General features: G+C 41.2%; 1 protein-coding gene across 4 annotated transcripts in view; it reads left to right on the top strand.

The window, feature by feature from the left end:
- The window catches only part of MYRIP (myosin VIIA and Rab interacting protein), a 232,531-nt gene that overhangs the window by 146,660 nt on the left and 69,777 nt on the right, over positions 1-16,094 (top strand). The window lies entirely within an intron of this gene.

Genomic DNA, 16,094 nt, shown 5'->3' on the forward strand with positions numbered 1-16,094 from the left:
TCTCTTAATGGAAGCAAATTGCTCTAGAAAGGCAATTGTGTGAAACAGTTGAGTTCGAGTCCTTCTAAAGTTGTATTTTTAGCTTCTGTGCAGGGTAATGCAAACTTGCCAAACTCTTAATCCAGAGACTAGAATAAAGTTTGTGATTCTGCTGGGCCCTGAAAAGAGATTAAAAATAATAAGTCTGAAATAGAGCTTACAAGTAGGTTTTGAATTTCAAAGGGAAGGCTACAGCAAGTAATGTCCATTAGTCTGCTAGGAAGCCAGTCTGGAGCAAATGATGGGAAGCATCTGACAGCCAAATGCTACAAGTGTCTGAACAGTCAGTGCCTTCCGGAAAGCCTTTGTTTCCCTCAAAAATCACAAGGAATTTGTTGTGACGCTATTTGATCGTGGCTTATAGTTTACTTACCTTCTGCTCAAAGGTTTAGAGAAAAAAAAAAGAAAAAAGTTTGGAAAGGTTAAATGCAGATCTTCAACTGCAAAGTTAAAAGAAACCTGAGAGGCTATAGTAGGAGATGATGTTACTTCACTGACCTGCAAAACATGTATGTGAAAGGAACTGAATGACATATACCTTCTATGAAGAAGAAATCACAGCTGTGCTTTTAAAACGAAAACCTAACTGCAGAAAACTGGGTGACAAAGAGAACCTTCAGAATGCAGGGAGATTGGAAAGGCGCTTGCCCTTCACAAACAGTTTTATTTTAAATCTTCACTTCCTCATTTTTCTGGTAGCATAGGAGTAATGTGGCAAAAATAGGGCATCAGAAGAAGTGGTAGAAGAGGAAAGGTTCAGTGAGAAAAAAACTGCAGAGATAGAGAAACCCTAAAGCACTGGACAGTAATGAAAAATTATTCTTTTTCAATACCTGAAAAATATTTTTTGCATTCTAAAAAGTATTATCTAAAAAAAGTCCTAATTGAATTGAAATATAAGATGACAATTTCAGAAGTCTAGGCATGAAATAATAATTTCAAATAAAAATTAAAATTTATCCAACACAGAGTTTATTGAAAGATTGTTTCTACATTTCCTATGTCAGTATATACTTTTCTATAGATTTTCTCATTATTATTGCCTGTAGGCATTTCAACTCGGAATATGAGCTCATCATACTGACAAAGATGAGCGAGTGTGATCTGGTGCATTACTCTGCAAGGCTCTGGGGTGCGGTTTGTGGATTCACAATCTTTTTTTCTTGAGTTTCAGAAGAGCCAATATCCCAGTGTTGATAAGGGAAATAGTATATTACATGTGTTGCTGGTGTTCTGTGATTTTCTGTAGTATTGTGTTAGTGTAGTGTGATTTCAGTGCTTTTCCTTGGTGATAGCTCAGGAGAAAGTTGGGGCTTAGGTGTTTTGGTGGGGTGTTTTTTTGGTAACACTTTGCTAGAGGAATTGATTGCAAAAAATGCTTTAGCAACAGCTTCCAGTTTTGCTGGATGCTTGCAAAGGCCAGTGAACTCTACAGCATAATTCAGAGAAGCAAGAGTTGGTAACTGACAAAAGTGATTTTTGTTCTGTGAAACACTTTACGAGTGCCTTTGCTTTGTGGAAGCATAGGATAATGTCCTTTAATATGCCTGAGAATAAATCTTTCTAAAGAAACACAGAAGTAATTAAACATGAGGAGTGAAGGAAACGTGAAGTGAAACAAATGGACCTCAAGGCAAGTCCTGCGCTTTTGCAGCAGGAATCTTGCTTCGAATGCACTCAAGTTGTGTGAAGTTTTGAAGTGCTCGTGAACAGATCCTTGTGGTGTTTCGCAGTGCTGTTATAAGGTGTGTGGGTAATTCAGAAGAAATCCTGACCCGCTATGTAGCGCTTGTGAGTTCAGGAGACTCTAAGTCCCGAACAGATCCAGTATGGGAAACCTGTAACATGCTGATTGACTTTAAAACACGCGTGGGAACTGGTGAGGTATTTCTGCTGTTTTCCTACACAGTTTCCAAGATTTATCATTCTTCAGAAACTGCAGAGCTAATGATGCCACTTGATCCACGGAGTTACGGTAGCTTAGTAACTCAACCAGACTGGAAGGTTGTGGTAGCAGTAAGACAGAGCTCAAGCAAATTCTGTAGCAAACAAGTGGTTTTAGGGAGGAAGCCGAGGCTGAGATTTTCATGGTACTAATCGTGTTAGTTACAAATGACAGTAAGAAGATTTGAAGAGAAGTGGGAATGAATACAGATTCTGTTTCAGGTATTTCTGTGGCCTCTGTATCACAGTATTTCATAACCTTTTCTGTAATTAATGTAAGAAGAAAGAAGTGTTGTTGTTTTAATTAGCCCCAGTGAAAAGAGAGGGCAGGAGCTAGAAACTCCATCTGCTGAGTCAGTCTGTAAGCCTGTTGGGTGTATTTTGGGAGGTAGGAGTGTTGCTGTTTTTAATATCATGTCAGGGATGGACGCAAAGATTTGCAGTTTATAAGCGAATGTGATTCTGTTATTAGGTCAGAGAAAGAGTTATTTTTAACTTTCTTACAATACTGCTTTGAATGAGCTTGGCATACTTGTTGCCTTTTCAGTATCGTTCAAACTGCTGCTGTAGCTTTTGCCCTGCTTTGGCTGTCATCGTTTCTTAATGAAAAGAAAAGTAGCGTCTCTTTTGGGGAAGAGTGGCTTATAAAACTGATATGTCCTCTGTTTAGGCTCATGAAATAACAAATTAATCACAAATGTTTTATGAAAAAGAATCTCTATCAAAATGTATGAAGCCGGATGAGAAGAACATTTTGGTCTGTCGGCTCTTAAGTTTCCTTTCTGTTGTCTGGAGTACAATGGAGAGATGAAGAATGCCTAAGTCATAGGAGGTCTTTAGCTAGATGTGATGGAGTTAGTTAAGTAGGCTTTAAGCAATGATCAGGAGATCCCCAATGGCTAAAAGCGCTCATGAACTTTACCAAAATGTAGCCTTTTTGGGGAAAAGTTAAGTCATTCATTTAGTATTGTCTCATACTAGAAGATACTAAATCTACCAGTATTTTACCAGTTCATTTACTTAGTTCATTGGAATTCTGGTATTCAATGCATAGTTCTTCCTGGGGCTGTCGCATGGAGGAGTTCGTGCAAAGTAAGCTAGGAAAATGCGTGCACTTAAAAGCCTCTCTTCCTTCCTGACTCCTGATGGAGAATCAAGGTCAGTGAAAGTAGCACCATCCATTCCTGAAGAGCTTTCTATCCAGAGGCAAAGTAGGTGCCACAGGTTTTACATGTGCCAGTGACGTGTGATGCTGCTGCTTCATAGGACTTGTTCTGTTCCATGTGGGAAGATGATAACATTGCCCCTTTGCTTATCTGGGTCATCTTTTAATCTGAACTATTTAGCATTTTTTCCCTGTCTCATGTCACTCAGTGCATTTATCAATCAACCATGAGTGATTTTGAATTTGAAGAACTTGGGTTTGTCAGACATAAGAAATGCAAAGCAAGTGGACCGAGAGCTGACGTGTATTGAAATTCTGAGAGTCTGTGGTATCTTTACTGCTTTGATATGACCAGTGAGTGACCATTTCACTTGTGTGCCCCACGCGCAAGAGATTTTTAAATGCCACTGAAACACTCCTCTGTGCTTAACACTCTTTTATCCCATCTATAAAATGGAGGTAAGATTTGGACACTTGCACAGCAAGCTTCCGGATCTGCAGATCAGAAAGCGCTACAAAAGCCTTGGGCATTGTCGCTATTAGTGTTCTCCTAGCGCAGAGACTGGGTGATGTTCTGGGATGTCAAACAGCCCCTAAATCCTGGTGACGGAGCCTAGGACTTCATCCCATTTAGCTGCTGGACTCTTAGGAGGAATAATAGCAAATCAGGTTTGTGTAATTACCTTGAGGTCTGTGCAAAGTACTGGCCTGGCTTTCAGTTGAGGTTCATGCCAGCCCGTGTCTGCCTGGTGGAGAAAGATGCTCCATAGTGTCAGGAGCAAGTGTGGCTTTGAGGAGCTGTGCTTCCAGGCAGCCTTAGTCATGCAGGAAACTTCTCTGCTTCTGCAAGGGTATAAGCAGTACCACTAGAAGAATGAGCCCCACTTGATAAGCCTTTAGCAATCAGTTTGTTTCCATTTCTCTGGGGTAGAAAAGTGCAAAAAAAAAAAAATCAGCTTAGTCTGTTTCTCTTTCTTTCCCAGCTGTCTCATGTCACTTTTTATCTCTAACTCAGCCTGTCTCTGGAAGCATCCTCTAAATTTCATTGCAGGCAGCAAGATAGGAATCGTACATTGTCAATAGTCCTCAGTTCATTTGCTTCTTGCGTCACTGGGGAACACAAGTCATATGAATGGCCTCACGCAAGTGTCTGTACTTTCATAATCCCTGTTATTCACTCGCTAGTCTGAGTCATTTGATAAAGACTCTGTCTGACTCATTTTTAGTGGATTTGCTTGTCTGCCCCTTGCTTCCCCTGTTACGCCGGCAGTAATACAGAGCTGGTGAATGACTTGGCCAGGCTCCTGCAGAGGCGACATGATGTTTGCAAGCCAGAGGGTTACACGCGGGTACAAGCTTCTCTGCTTCTTCCCTCTGTGAGCACCTGCTGGGACACGTTTTTTGGCAAATGTCAGATGACTGGATAATAGATGGAGGAGAGGGTAATAGATGGAAGGAACGTGGGTTTCCTTCTCCCTGTGTAATAATGACCTGCGGTGCCACTGCGGTTGGCAATATGTTGTCCTGTTTGGTGCAGATGTGGTGATGCCAGCAATGTCTCCATAACCCTTTCAGCTTCATCACCACACACTTATAAATCTACAACATCAGCAGTGTTAGAAAGAATGTATTTGTGCGTGTCAATGCACAAGTCAAGAAACTGAGATGAGATTAGCCCTGCCAAGGTGTGTTCCCCACCTGTGCTGATGTTGCTAATCTCATAGAAAACCCTTTTTCACTCGGTTTTGGTCAATAGAGTTACAGAAGAGTTGGGGTCCAGTTCCTCCAAATTTGGCCCTTTTTGTGCATCATTGTTTGAGGACACTGATGAATTTAAATCCAGCTAATTTTTACCTTTTAACATCTTTGTCCTTTAAGTATTCCTGTAGGATGTCGGTGTGGGGACTAAGCAACGCTGGCCATTTGGGACTGGTGTTGATACTGCTGTATGACTTGGAGGCTGAAAAAAGCATGCAGTTGGTTTATCTGATGCTTTACCTAGAAATTAGGCAGTGTACTTGTGCTGTACTCCACAGTTCTCAGTGCAGCAGCATTTGTAACCCAGAATCTCTCCTCTCTCATGACTTTATGGGAACTCTGGCTCCTGGAGAATTCAGCTTCTGCCTGATGTCCTGTAGTGCAAAATTTACGTCTATGCTCTGTGTGTGAATGCATTAGTATTTTTTGTTTCTGTAGGAACAGTCCTTCAAAAACAACAATATCAATGTGGAAGTATTACAGCTGAAAGTTTGCTGGCGAAGCTGTGACACCAGATTTTATATCTGAAATAACACACTAATGCTTAAGTTATACTCTCTTGATGGACAGCAGGAGCTAAATGAAAAGAAGAACCTGTTGTTTGTGTCATCTCAGCAGGGTACATACTCCAGGTCTGGAGAGTGTTTGTTAAGGGGCTGAAAATACCCGCTGGAGCACTTCTGTTTTTTCCTGGTGGAATTTGCAGACCTGCTGGCGTCTCGCCCTGGTTTGGGGTGGCTGGTCCATCAGCATCACTGAGGGTGCCTGAGCATCAGTGATCCCGGGCTTCCAGGGGCCCAGGGGCTGTTTATCAGCCGTGCCTAGTGAGTGAGTTTTCCTGAAGTCAGAGGTGACACTGCTTCTGCAGGCCCTGGGCTAGTTTTCTTCTTGCACTGAGGAGTCCGGGTGCTCAGGCAGCAGCTCTTTCTGTTCTGGGCTGGCCAGTAGCTGCAGTCCTCAGGGGCACTCAGGTCTCGTGGTTGTAAAAAAGAAAGGGAGCAAAAGAAGAACAGGCAAGCCTGAGGCTAAAAGGGAGAAGTGGTGCACCTGAGGCCAATGGAGAACAAGCATCATCACTTTGGTACAAAGGCGACATCATTTGAAACAGGAAAGTCATCGTCAAACACAAATGTTCATGTCACCTATCTTGTTCCTAAGTTGAAAAATAGTGTTACTGTTACTGAACACTTTGTAAATGGATGTTTCTCATAGTAATAAGAAGGTGCTGTGCTAAATGATAAAGAATTCATTAGATCTTGTTGTACTGAAAGCTAAGGACAGCCATCACCCTCATTTCTGGGTTAGTGACATTACTATGAAGAGTAATAATAGCCATGTATCTCCACTGCAGGTCTAAGTGCCTTTCTGAGTAGTTGCTGCCACCCGGTATAGATTTCAACATGTTTTCTGGAGAAAGTCCCTTGCATTACTGGAAGCCTTTTGAATTTGTGATTTCGTGGTCACTTTTCCCTTCCTACGCAACAGCTTTTTGTACGTTATTACTCATCAAAGACTCCGATAAAAGTCTAAGTGAATTTTACACCTACAGCAGTGTCTTCTCACAGCTACCAAGGCAGGCAAATTTCGTGCAGTTCCAGCAATCCAGTTCTGATCATAATAACACAGAGATAAATTTGAGATAGTGTCAGTGCTAACAAAGACGTTAATCATAGAATCATAGAATGATAGAAAGTTTTGGGTTGGAAGGGACCCCTAGAGGTCATCTAGTCCAACCCCCCTGCAGCGAGCAGGGACACCACTAACTAGATCAGGTTGCTCAGAGCCCTGCCCAACCTGGTCTTGAATGTTTCCAGGGATGGGGCCTTCACCACCTCTCTGGGCAACCCTTTCCAGTGTTTCACAACCCTCATTGTAAAGAATTTCTTCCTTATATCCAGCCTAAACCTACCCTGTTTTAGTTTAAAACCATTACCCCTCGTCCTGTCACTGCTGTCTCTACTGAAAAGATTGTCCCCACTTTTCCTGTAGGCTCCCTTTAAGTACTGAAAGGCTGCAATCAGGTCTCCCCACAGCCTTCTCTTCTCCAGGCTGAACAAGCCCAACTCTCTCAGCCTGTCCTCATAGGAGAGGTGCTCCAGCCCTCGGATCATTTTTGTAGCCGTCCTTTGGACCCGCTCCAACAGTTCCATGTCCTTCTTGTGCTGAGGGCTCCAGAGCTGAACGCAGTACTCCAGGTGAGGACTCATTTCATATTCTCTAATGTAGAATAAAGAGGATAAACTTACATTTAACTTTTTTTTTATTGGAGCATTTCTTCATCCTGACATTCTATGGTATTTTCTAATGAAGACAAGTACTTGCTTATTTTGGATAGAAATCCTAAGGATTCTAGAAACCAGCTATATCAGAAAATAAAACTGACCCACCTACTTCAACTAGCCAAGCTTTGTGAATAGCAAGACATGAGCAAATCTGATATTAGAAATATCTTTTAATCAAAAGGCTTTAAAGACATGATTTTCTTCTATAAGAAACTTGTAGGTTCATTTCCGAATGCCTCTTGTCTCTTACACTGCAGAAATTTATACCTGTTGTAAGAAGCATCTTCAGAGAAAATGCCTTGAAAATTTTAGTCAGTAGTGCACTCATCCTACTTCAAATTCAATATTGCGTTTTTGCCTATATGTAACTTTTGTAAACTGGCAAACTCTTAAATTCTGATTGCAATGAAAATGTAGCAAGTAGAGTAGAGAAAGACTGCTTAATGTCAAGTTGTCTGTTATATGCCTCTTACAAAATTTTGGTTAATCCTTCATTTTTCCCTGTATCTGGTACCAAATTAGTCTGAAAAAGCATTCTAGGGCTAACTTAAATATGCAGGATGCAGATGTGTGCAATCTTGTGGTCATATGTCTTAATCTTAAGGTACATGTTAAGGATAAATCCCTTCAATATGATCTGTTATGTGTATTTGCAGTCTTTTGGTGTCTGGGGCAGAAGGCTGTCTATAATGCAGAATGTTTCTAGTTTTACATACTGTATATTCATGACTCATTAACCTTTCTTGGGCCTGCATATAAAAAAGGATCCCAGTTTGTACCTTAAATGTCCAGCCACTGTACCTTTGGTTTATCTAGTAGTAATTATTGATACCATAAGTGCCTGACAAATTATACAAGTGAGTCAGCTGAGAGTTTAGAAGTTAATTTCAGAAGCTAGTGCTACAAACCACTTTCTATCAAGTATCGTGAAATAATAGTGGTCCTAATGCTATTCTGAACTGTCTGGCTGACCTTTGACATAAAGCATGGCAATGACATTTAACGAACTGAGACAAACATTAACCTATCTATCTCTGTGATACTCCTCTCTGACCTCTCATTTAACTAGATGGATATGTACATTGTTTCCCACAATAGTTCTTGTCCTGCAAGTGTTCATCTGGTATGTATATGTAAAGAGCTTTTCAAAGACGTGAATTCTACCTAACCTTCTGAAATACCTTAATCCACGTAAATCTGCAGGTTGTGTAATGTTTCAAACGTGTTATAGTTGGCAGATTCAGTGCTGTGCCAAGTGCAATCAATCGACCTTTATCAATCCATCAGACCCTACCTTCTCAAGGTCACTACCAACATACTGACAGTGGGGGCCATTCTGTTCTGGCAGGCACGTTAGGGCGGTCTGGTGTGGGCAGAGGGTGGCTGCTTTCCTTGGCCACCCTCCGTTAACTGTCATGCTGGCATACCAAGCGTCAACAGCAAGCTGCTGCTGATTGTCCGTGACCTTATGTCTCAGGCAGAAAAATTTAAGTGGGCCCTTAAGCAGAGAAAACTTTTTGAAATCAAGTAATCTTTGCATTTTTTAATTTGCTTTGAAATTTGATGGGTAAGGAGAGTATCAGTAAATGCAAAGTGAGAGCCAGGCAGACACAGAAGAATCAGCTGTTGAAGCCAAGGTGGGAGGCGGCATTTAATTATACTAGGGTTTGCTAGGCCTGGGGTGTTGGTGGGCTAAAGTGTTGATGCGAATTTGGCATAGTGGGTGTAAGGCACAGAAATAAGACTTCGAACAGGCATTTTGTTTTGCAGGAGGAACTGGGATTTTTGGACACTCCTTTGTGAGCTGGACTGCAAAAGAATTAGAACAAGGATGGTGAGGGGATGGAGGAAGAAGTGGAGCACAGGTGAACCCAGTCTGCTTTTCTCACCCCTCTGACACTTTGCCTCCAGAATCTGTATTAGGCTTTTACCACAACACCTGCCCATCAGTGAGAGGGTGTTAGTCTCCCTGTCAGGACTGGAATTAGGTCCAAGTGGAAGCAGCAATGTGAGTCAGGCCTTTAAGGAAATCCGAAGAGGTGCAGAAAATAATGCAGATCTCTCAAAGCAGATTTCTTCACTCCTTAAGTCAAACTTTTAGAACTTGTTTGTTGTTTGCACAGTGAACCCATTTTCTTTGTTATCTCCTAGACAAAGCTAAAGTTTTTACGTGGTATCAGAGTGTTTTGAAGAGGCACACAGAGGCATGCAAAATTTCCCAAGACTTAGAAGATTGTTAGTGACACTATGTTCTCTCTGTAGGGAAAGGGATGTTTGTTCTATTCTCATCTTTTGCAATAGCTCTAATACGTCGCAGGAGCTTGTGGTGACACTGACATATTGTAAAAATGTACAGCTTGGTTTGCCCTGAATCTTTTAGAGCAGGGATGCACAACAAGAAAAAGCAAGCCAGTCTGGGTTGCATCTATCACTCTTCCCTGTGTTTATACCTCCAGTACTGCCTCATACCCCTTGTCTTCTACCCACCACATGACCGCAGCTCTTGCTGTGTTTGTAACCTGTTTGGCTGGCAGGCTCGGTGAGACCTGTTGTGCACATTAGACTTGAGTCTAGACTTGATAGCCACAATGGGCAGCCTGCCTGTTTAGACAGACCATCTGGTCACTGCCTAGTTGCTGTACGCCAGCCAGCCACTGCCAGTCACCTGCTGGGCATGCCAAAAATCTGTGAGTTGGCCCAAGGGGTGCAGCTGCAGGGGCCAGTGGATGTGCCAGCCTGTGCCTGGCTGAAGTGCCACCATGTGCCAGAGAGGCTGTTGCCCTAAAAGAATTATGAGGAGAGGATGAAGGGTAAAATTAGGAGAGAGAGATGCTCTGCACACAGTAGTTGTATAGCCTCTCTAATTGCTCAGGATTTGTCAGTGTTCTGTGTCTAATCCTACTGTGATCACATAAATGCGAATGTTTTGATATAAATATCATGCCCCTTGGGAACTCTTTCTTCCCAAAATAGATACAGATGACTTAGCAGCCAAATATTCCTGGCTAACTGTCCTGAGCTAGTGTTTGAAAGTCAAAAGTCATCTCTCACTAGGAATGTACAATATTTTCAAAATGCAAATTTGAAATGTTACTATAAAGAATATAATTAAATTTCTTATTACTTGTGCATTCTCCGTGGTTTCTAACGTGCTCATCAGTGCTGTGTGAGCACTCTCACGGCTGTTTGTGACATTTTAATGGCAATTCTCACTGAAGCCATTGCAAGTTTTCGGCTCACTCTCCTTTTCTGCTAAAGGCAGCTGTTTAAGATATACTTGCTTTTGTTGAGAAAGAAATGATGAAAAATTGCTCCAACATGGCTGGGTGTGTTATAGCCACCTGTGCCACTGAAGTGCTCTGTACTCAGCCAGCAACAAAAGCTGTGATAGCAGCTGTCTTTATCAGAAACAAAAACCAGGAGTTTTGAGAGAAGAGGAAAGGCAGTGGTGGAAGTAGGGGGAGTTGTTCTATTTATATTTCTGCATGTGTGGCATTAGACAGTGAAGATGACAAGGAGGAAGGGTTGAAGGACATTGGGGAAGGTGTAGATGTCAGTATTGTTCGTGATGAAGTTGATCAGAAAATCTTTCAAGATAGATGTTCATACCAAAGTGCTTCATCCATCTCTTTTAGGTGCATTGATTCATACTTCTGTGATTGCCACACCATACCCCCATCATCTGTAAAGGGAACAGAGGTTACAAAATGCCATTCAAAAAACATCTGAAAGAAGATTAAGAAGACTTCCTTTTGCATTATCTCGTGTGAGGCACATGCTACCTGTGATACATCCAGGAGAGGCTGGTTTTCCTTGGTGCCGTGTCTCTGTAGCCGTAGCTCACAAAGGGAAGCGGTACCCAGATCTTGCACCTGAAGACTCAAAGAGAGGCAGGAGCATCCATGGAGCTGTGAGAGATCATGGAGCTGGCTGCTGCTCCCAAAGTGAAATGCTGCCTGAGTCCAGGCAGGCAGGGCTTGGGGAAATCCTCAGGGGAGAGTCATAGCTGCAAACTGAAAGTTCATGTCATTGAAATAAAGGCCAGCTGAGGACTTCACATGACTTCAGCTCCTCCTTCCCTTTCAGCCAAAACAGACCGTCTGTGGGCAGTGCGAATCCCTGTATCCAGCTATATGGCTGAAGAGAGGTGTTGAACTATCAGTTTTCTGGCTGTGAGAAAAATTAATTTCTCCAAGTAGGAGAAATTGCTCGTAAGGGTCCAGAAGAACTGTTTGCAAAGGAAAGGCTTATGGATGATGTGTAGCAAACCACAGAAACTATTACATCTACTGCTGGGACTTTGTGTCTAAAGATTCCTGAAAGAGGCCTGGGCACGATGGGAAAATAAAAAGATAACAGGGGCTTCTTGTCTCTTTGCTTAATCATCACAGTCTTTCTCTTTTGCCTTTTATTTTCTTACCTTAAAAAATTAATCTGTCAAAATCCGTGGGATCCTAGGGATATTTGAAGTAAATGCTTTGTTGGTTCATGTCAGAGAACATAGTAACATAAATGTGTTGGTTCATGTGAGAGAATGTATTGGCTGTGTAAGCATCTTTTATCGTTATTTAGTGTGTTGACACACCAGTTTGTTTCATTTGTCACTAGCAAAAAAGGTGAAAATCCTAGAATATAAGGGCTTTTAGAGGAGCAAACCGAATATCCCGAGACTTACTGAACTTGGATTTGAGCTGTGTTTTAAGCCAAGCTGAATAGCTGGCTTATGCATGGTAATGTTCTCCCAGTGCTTTCTGAGACTGAAAAATTTGGAGAGGCTCAGCTTGTTGCTGTTAAGTTGTAATATAAAGTGTAAGGGGTGGGGGAAGGTGTTCCTTGACACCTGGGTTCACCTGCTAGGCTGCACATTGGAGTCCACCCAGGAAATCACACATGACATTTACCCAGAAAAGAGACACTTATTTACTGAACCGGAGTCAAATATAATACAGAGCTACTCACACCCATGGCTGGTTTTGAAGAAACAGCTGGATGCAGCCTATGTTCAGCTACAGTAAAAAAAAATATATATATATATATATATATATATAGGAACTGGCACTGTGCACTCAGTTTTTTATTTCTCTTTTCTTCTTACTCTGTTCCCAAATTGCTAATTAGAGTCAACAAATTGGCTGTAGAATACAACAAGACATCATGCAGTCTGCCAAAAGGAGTGGCTGGCATCTGTACAAATTGGGTTATGATGTGTTTGAAGACTTAATGTTGAAAAAAGCTTTCAATATTCTCTTCATTGTCCCTGTCCTCCTGCTGAAGTGACTCAATTCCAAAGGCAGCAACATATCGCTCCCTTACTGTCAGAGGTTCGGTTAACAGAAATCAGCTTCCCCATGAAGAAACGTGGTCCTCTACCAATTAAGTTTCATCATTGTGCTGGGTAACCAATAAGTGAAGACCCTGAGTGATGGGTAATTTGGACATTACCCAGCTGAAGTGTTATGATAATGATTGCAGTAGTTTGGCTTGGCAAGCAGAGGCGTCTTGAATGCAAGACTTCAGTAGCTCCAAAGTAGCATATGTGGACCTGCTACAATCCCGTGGTGCTGCACAACATGTGCATGTGTGTTGTGCTCTGTGGCTGTATGCTCCCTCCCTATGGCTTATAGCATATATATGGGCATCTGAAAAAGACTGTTTAGAGTGGAGATGGATATTCCAATCCCTTTCTGTACTGTACAGCCCAAAATGACAGTGTCTGTGCCATCACATGCTTTTTCTTGGTAGCCTTGCTATGCTCATATCCCCATGTATTGACCAATAGCTCACAGTGGCTGATTCGTTCTGAATTTGCATGCTAATATGAAGATCAAATCAGAGGCCTGATCTTAATTTTCCAAGTATGTTTTTCACAGGTACAGTGGCGGATGCATTCAGCTGTCAAGGATATACAGCAATTTGTGCATGTCTTATTTTCTAATAGGATCAAAGACTATTATGAAAGCTTTTACCCAAAATAGCATACTTCAGGTGGATTCAGAGGTCACACTGGATCTGAGGGTGATATCAAGAGAGGAAGCAATTCCCTTTTCTTCTGCCATCTGCTGCTTTATGGAGCTTTCAGTTAGCTCAGGTTTCAACAGCTTTCAGTAAGCCCGAACTTGGAGTGATGATCATGTTTATAAAACACAGGGAATATAACTAAAAGCATTCAGCTGGGCTGACCTGACTCTTGCTACTGAGATGTCTCAGTGAACGTGGAGCATTTTTGGTCATACTGGGCAAAAATATTTCTAAAAGATGTTGCTCTGTTGATCATTGCACTCTTGAGCAATGATGGTGTTTTCCAAATGAGGCAGCATGAGAAACTGTGAAGAAGCAATAGGTGTGGGCACGTAGGTTTCTGTGTCATCCCAAATACTCTGAGAAAAAGCCAGTGTTTGGGCCCCAGGGAGTGCAGGCTTGCACAAAGGGGCTTGTATGGCAGGAGTTGGCTGTGATATGTGTTTGTGTCTTGTTGGCTGTAAAATGTGAATGCCTTATTTCTCTGATACACTTCTGAGCAAGGCAGTGTAGCTGTTGTAGTAGAAGCAGTGCTAAATAGGCTTAATGCAGATAATCACTTTTTAAGATTTATTCAGCCATTTGTATTTCTTGCTGTATATCTTAGCAAAACAATCTGCAAAATCCTTGGCTACAGGCTGTTTCCAAGTTCAGATATGCTGCTTGTCTGGTGGATTTGGAAGAGGATTGCATGCACTGTCACACTGCCTTATTGGACCCTTTGATCTCACTCACAGTTCTTCATGCATAAAGATTTTGAGGGTGCTGGTTTCCTTTTGTCTTCAACACAAGTATTTAATCTAAAATACTTAGTTTGAACAAATTGCAGATATGAAAACAGAGCATTAAGACAAATGTTTAATGCCTCAATAGGGGAGAGGGGTCAACCTGAGTTGAAAATACAGGCTTTAGAGTCAAGATATCTGAATTCCTTTCTCAACATGCTACATTTCCAAAGTAACTGAAAATGAATCTTTTGGTGCCTCAGTTTTTCACCTGTAAAATAGATTTAAAGGATATTTGGCCGTTCCTTGTATTTTTGCTTGTTGAGATTTTAGTTGGCTTCCTTTCAAAGACCTTAATTGCTTTAGGATAATGGCATTATTGTCAATGAGCTAGTAAGTCTTAAATAACTGTGATATATATAGAGTAGTAAAAGACCGTATAAAAATGAAGCATGAAATAGGATATATGCGAAACAGTTTTATTAGCTGCTTCACTTACTAGAGAATTATGGCACTTTGTCCCTTAAAGAGTTAATCTGTGAAAAAATTAGGAGATGGATAATAGATTGTATCATAGGATTTGGTAGTTGGCTCTGATCTGAAAAATATTTCTGTTACTATTTATTGAAGAAATTCTTGTTTTTCCTTGTTTTTAACTCTGTTTCTAAATGTTTTCTGGAAATCTCTGTTCACTACCTGTGATTTTATTTTAGGTATAATCAGTAAATAATGCGATTGTTGCATCTTGCACAGTATTTAATATTACTGTTTCAGGTTATTTAACTCATATTGTAGATGAATTAGATGTATAAAACCCAAGTATTTTAAAGCAGCAGTGCTAACCTGTCATTATTCAGGGTATGATTCATCCAGGAATCAAACGTCCATGGATGTAGTTCCTTTTATTATTTTCTTTAATAGGCTGAAAGTAAGTAGATACTCTTAATGCTTTATATTGGTACAACCTCTTACTTTTGGGGACTGGGAGAGAAGAACGATTTTTTTTTTTTTCCATATTGAATCTTAAGTTGAGAGTAGGGGGTTCTGTTTTTTATTTGATTTCCCTCTTTCCCTGGTGTTTCTACTGCTGGGGTCTCTACTCCTTTTCAAAAATGAACTTCTGAAGAAAATGCAAAAGATCATTTGTTTAATGAAGGTTCATCATAACTAAAAGAAAAGTTCAGGGTAAACACCCTTGAGTAGTGAGTATACATGTTTTGTTTCATATCTAGAAGAGATAATTGTTTTTATCATTCCACTTCCCATTACACAATTACCAGATTTAATGTATCCGTCTGACTCCATGTAGACTAATCTGTCTTCTTGGAGACTAATCTGTTCTATGTCTCAATTATATGATTCTTGTAATATTTTTCTGGGTCCAAAATAATTTTTAACTTATTCTGGTTGAAAATATGTTTGCACTGTCCGTAACACCATCCTTAAAAAGTGATCATTAAATTATTTTCCAACGGATATGTATGTGATGGAAGTGACTTCAGCACCTGCCCTATCTTTGTAACAGGGCAAATACAGAATTGCACAGGCTATGTGATAATATTTTAGCATTATATGTAATAGGCTTTTTCGTATGCCTGGATCTGCTGGACGAGGACTGGTGATTTGTTGTTAGTATGACCTCCTAAGAGAAGGTCAGTATGTTAATGGAGCAGCACATATGCTGAGGACATTCTTAATGCACTGCCTTCTCCCTGCCTGCCCCGGTAGTCTCCAAATTTGTCTTCAGCAATGCAAGTGAATCATTTACCCCACCTTCACATTTTCCTAAGGAAAACAAAGAATGGAGAAATAAGAATGGCAAGAAAAAGGGGCAGGGGCAGCATGAGAGTTACCTACAGCCCTCATACAAAGGTAGTGCGTATGTGCAGAGAGAAAGAAAGTTTTAATTTATTCTTTGAGATGTCCACCTTAGATGTACAGAAGGATAGACAGACACATGCTCCTCTCTCTCTCTGATCCACTCAGACTCCGCAGCCATTTGGCAGCCTGCACCACGAGCCATATTAGCAGCCAGCAGTTCACAGCACAACCAGCATGCTCAGCTGGAAATCCCAGTAGCTAGGATTGCTTCCCCAAAATGCTTTGGATTTCTCTTCTTGATGGGAGGAGCTCTGCTTGAGAAGAGACCTACATGCCCTCCCC

The sequence above is a fragment of the Opisthocomus hoazin genome, chromosome 4 (assembly GCF_030867145.1).
Source record: "Opisthocomus hoazin isolate bOpiHoa1 chromosome 4, bOpiHoa1.hap1, whole genome shotgun sequence".
Lineage (NCBI taxonomy): Eukaryota > Metazoa > Chordata > Aves > Opisthocomiformes > Opisthocomidae > Opisthocomus > Opisthocomus hoazin.